The following is a 5,122-nucleotide window of genomic DNA, read 5'->3' as shown; positions in this document are numbered from 1 at the left end:
GTGGATTGAAGTTAATTCTGTATTTTCCTCTTTTTTTTGTTTTAAAAGAGACTCAATGCTGACACTGACAGTCCTTCTTTAGACATGTTTTTGCTTCTCTTTTGTTAGGGGACATTATATTTTATATTCATCAACATTAATGGAGTTGTTGAACCTCATAGATGAAGGAATTGAATTAACCAGGTGCCAAAATAACACAGTCAGTGCTTCAGCTACTCTCAGCTCAAATTTGTAAATCAATTTATCATGTTGGCACATCTTCAGCGTCTAAGTTGATCTTTTGAACCTTTGAAAAATCTCTACAAAATAGAAGGTTGACTTCTACACCAAATAGAAAAGTGAACCATGGATGGGTCACCATTTTGGAATGTCAACAGTATACGTGTAAAGGTGGCCATGTCTTAAACTCCCCTGTATCTTTACAACATGCTTGATCTGTTTCATCCATTTAGAGAGTGTGTAAAATAAGCATCTTCGGAATGAAAAACTAACGCTGACTACATATGCAAGTATAGCATGTCATAGCTGAAAAACATCATTAATTTATACATCATATATGCAAACCATGAATTTTGGGTATGGAAAAATGTGATTGACTGTTGGGTTGATTTACATGTTATAAATTTTGGTCATTTTGCTTATTCCTTGGAACCAGTTCCTTTCCATTTACTTTTTCCCCTCTTTTAAAAAAAGAAATATATCAACAAAAAGGGGTGAAAGAATGGTGAAGCTGAATGTAGATTTTTTCCAACTTCAGGACTTTTGAAAAGACACCGACGCGATTTAGTCTCCCAATTTATTTAATGCAGTATACATTGTTGGAAAGTAGTTAAAAAAAAGGTTTAGTGCATTGAGAACTTTGGATTAATCCATTCTCATGCTTCCATTTCTAAAAGTTACTATTAATCAGCAAGCTTGAATATGGTGCTCGAATGAAAATTTCAGTTCATACTGATTTCAGATAGCTTGATAACAAGCCTCTTATGGAGTTGAGTTGTAATTGTAGAGTAGACGGATGATATTGTATAACAGTCTGATGTTAATGTATTTTGATAGGCTCAATGTTGAATATGCTAAGAACATAAAATCACTGAACTTTGAATAGCTTCTGTTATGGCCCATTAAAACAAAATACAGTTTGAACATCTGAATAATTTGTAATCATTATAAAATCTAAGAAGTGGGATGAACAAGGGGAGTATATACTTCTTTAAAATGTTAGAACAGACTTCTATTTTGGAAATAATTTACATTACTATGTTATTTTCACAAGTAAACTCCAAGTTTCCTGTACCTTGCCATTTTTTCAGAGTCTTCCTCACAGTAAAAGATGCCAAAGCTAAATGCCTATCTATGAAGAAGAATCATTTTTAGAAAATAAATCTCCTTGGTCAGATACATTCAACAAAAAAGATTTTCTAGTTTTCATAATGACTGAGTTTTCATTCCCTCCTAATTCGTATGGTAAATGCAGCAAGAACTGAGCATAGTAAGGCAATGTTTTAGTTAGCTTCTGTGCCTTTGGGTTGGGAGCAAGGTGGGACAAGTTGTAACTGAGAATTTGGTATGTGCTGAGGTATTAATCTGAAGATTGCAAAAAATAACTGAAATACAACATCTTCATCAAGGAAATTGGCTGGAGAGAAAAATTAAATTGCCCCAGCTAATGACAAATTGTTTGCTAAAATGCTTTACCATTTTCTTGTGATACCATAATTTAAAAAAAAATGTGGCATTTGTGTCTTTCCAAAGAAAAAGTGCAGTTTGTGGCATTGTGATATTATCACTAGATTAGTTTTCTAGTGACTCAGGGAATTGCTCTTGGGACATAGATTCAAAGCCCTCTTTGGCAGAATTCAGTTAATCTGGAGTTAAATCATCATGGCTGTGGAACACTTTGTCATATAACTTATTTGATTTACCAATGTCCTTTAGGGAAGGAAATTCTGCCATTGTTCTCTGGACTGGCTTATGTCCAACTATAGATCCACAGCTGACAGTTTGACTGTCTTTTAAATTGCCTAACAAGCCACTCTGATATATCCAGGTAGTAATTTACATAAAAGGAATGAAACTTGGACACCCGGAAGCAACCAAAGCATTAAAAACGACATCAGGTCAAGCATAGGTAAGGACACCACATGCTGACTTGCATGTAATACCCAACCACGGCTGATGAATCAGTTCTCACCCATGTAGAACATCACCTGGAAGAAGGTTTGAGGGTGGTAAAGGCACAACTTATCCAGGTAACTTCAATCACCCTGACCACAAGTTGCTTAATAGCACCATTATTGACTGAGCAGGCTGAGACCTAAAGGGCAGAGCTGCTAGGTTTTGTCTACTGCAGACAGTGAAGGAACAAATGGGGCAAAAACATATTGACTGTATCCTCACCAATCTACCTGCCATAGATGCACCTGTCTATGTGTCCGTATCAATAAAAGGATCACCACACAATCCTTGAGGCGATGAAGTCCCAACTTCACATGAAGATACCCTCCATCATACAGGGTGGCTCCACCACCATTCTGAATAGGATCGATTTTGAACAAATCTAGCAAGTCGATAATGGATATGCATGTGGTACTGTCGTCAGGAACAGAATTGTATTCAACCACAATTTGTTATTTATTCATCTAACATATCCCTCACTCAACCAGTACAACTGAGACAGGAGATTAATCTGTTTCAATAAATAGTGAAAGATGACATACCAGGAGCAGCACCAGACATAACGAAACGTGTCAATCCAGTGAAACTACTACACAGACATATTTCAGTGAGGTAAGAGTGACAGCCCTTGACATCAAGGCTCTATTTGACCAGGTGTGGCACTAAGGAGCCCTATCAATTCTTGAATAAATCTGCAATCAGGGGCAAACCTGTACCCTGCACACAGGAAGATGGCTGTAATTGTTAGAGGTCTGTCGTCTTAGTGGCAGGATATTTCTGCAGGAATTCCTCAGGGTAGTGTCCACTGAAAAATCTTCAGTTGCTTCCATCAATGACCTTCCCTCCATCATAAGGTCAGAAGTGGAATGTTCACTGATGATTCCACTTGTTTGACACCATTTACGAATCCTTAAGTACTGAAGCAGTCCATTTTCAAATACAAAATGCTGTAGACAATTTCCAGGCTTGGGCTGACAAGTGGCAAGTAACATTCGTGCCATACAAATGCTGGACAATGTCTGTCTCCAAGAAGAGACAATCTAACCACCACTCCTGGATATTTAATGGTGTTACCATCACTGAATTCCCCACTATCAAAATCACTGAGGTTACCATTGATGAGACTCAACTGGACTTGCTGTATAAACAGGGGGACTACAACAATGAGGCTGGAAATACTCCGGTGAATAACTCACTTCCTAACTCGCCAAAGCCTGTCCATCAGTTACAATGGAGGAGTTAGGAGTGTGTTGGAAGACTCCCCATTTGCCTGAATGGGTGTAGCCCCAACTACATTCAGGAAGATTAACACCATCCAGGGCAAAGTAGCCAGCTCGATTGGCACCACAGCCACAAACATCTACTCCCATTACCACTGATGTTCAATAGCAGCAGTGTGTACCGCCTACAATCAATTCAACAAAAGTCCTCAACAGCACCTTTCAAACCTATGACCACTTATTTCTAGAAGGACCAAGGCAACAGATACATGGGAATACTATGTCCTGCAAGTTCCCTCCAAACCACTCACCATCCTGACTTGGAAATACATCGTAATTCCTTCACTGCTGGATTAAAATTTTAGAATTGCTTACTTTATAGTATTGTGGGTCAACCTACAACACATGGACTGCTGCATTAAGAAGTCAGTGGTTCAAGAAAACAACTAAGAACCCCCTTCTCAAGGGCAGCTAGGGACAGGCAAGAAATGCTGGTAATGCCCATATCCCATGAGTGAATATAAAGAGAGAACTTGCAAACAGTATGCAATGCAACTATATCCACAACCAATCGATCAGATCTAAACTCTGCAGTCCTGCTAAATGCAAACATCAATGATGGGCATTTAATGACTAGAGAAGAGGCTTCACAAATATTCTCATCCTCAGTGATGAAGCACAAGCCACCACCAAAATCAAGGCTGAAGAATGTGCAGACATCTTCAGCCAGAAATGCCAGGTTTATGATTCATTTTGAGCTCATTCTGAGGTACCCAGCATCTCACATGTAAGCTTTCAGCCCTTTCCTTTAATTCCATGTGACATCAAATTCATAGTTGAAGGCACTAGATACTGCAAAGTCTTTGATCACATTCTTGCAACAGTAGTGAAGACTTGTGCTCCAGAAATAGTCTCCCACACAGCCAAGGAGTTCCAATACAGTTGTGGCACTGACATTTACTTGACCATATCCTCTCCACAAAAAATGACAAGTCTAAACTGAACAATTACTGTCCCGACTCAATCATCAGCACAATATAAGGATGTGTCACTGACTATGCTACCAAACAAATACACTGATGTTCAGTTTGAGTTTCATCAGGACAACTCAGCTCCTGACTTCATTACAGCCTTGGTCAAAAAATGGGCAAAAGAGTTGAAATGCAGAGGGGAGATGCAGGTCATTGTACTTGACATCAAGGCAACATTTGAGTAAGTATCGCATCAAGGAGCCTTTGCAAAACTCAAACCAATGGGAATTAAGGAAAACACTTGGCTGATTGTAGTCATGTTTGTTGTTACAGGAGGCCAATCATCTCAGCGATGGGATATCACAAGTTCCTCTAAGTAGTGTCATGGGCTCAACCATTTTCAACAGCTTGATCAATGACCTTTCTTCTATCCAAAATGCCACGTATGGGGATGTTTGATTGCATAAATCTTCAACATCATTCCCAACTCCTCAGTTTTCAAATACAGCATCACCTGAACAACATTCAAACTTGATCTTATAAATTGCAAGTAACATTTGTGTCACATTAATACATAGCAATGACCAACTTTAACGAGAGAACACAACCATGAATGCTTGAAATTCAATAGTATTATCATCATTTAACCCCCACTAGCAATATTCTGAGATTTACTATTGACCAGAAACTAAACTGGACTAGTTAAATAAATACTGTGGCTACAAGAGCAGGTCAGAGGCTGGAAATTATTTTGTG

This window comes from Chiloscyllium punctatum, chromosome 25 (assembly GCF_047496795.1).
Source record: "Chiloscyllium punctatum isolate Juve2018m chromosome 25, sChiPun1.3, whole genome shotgun sequence".
Lineage (NCBI taxonomy): Eukaryota > Metazoa > Chordata > Chondrichthyes > Orectolobiformes > Hemiscylliidae > Chiloscyllium > Chiloscyllium punctatum.
This window is presented reverse-complemented; position numbering follows the sequence as displayed.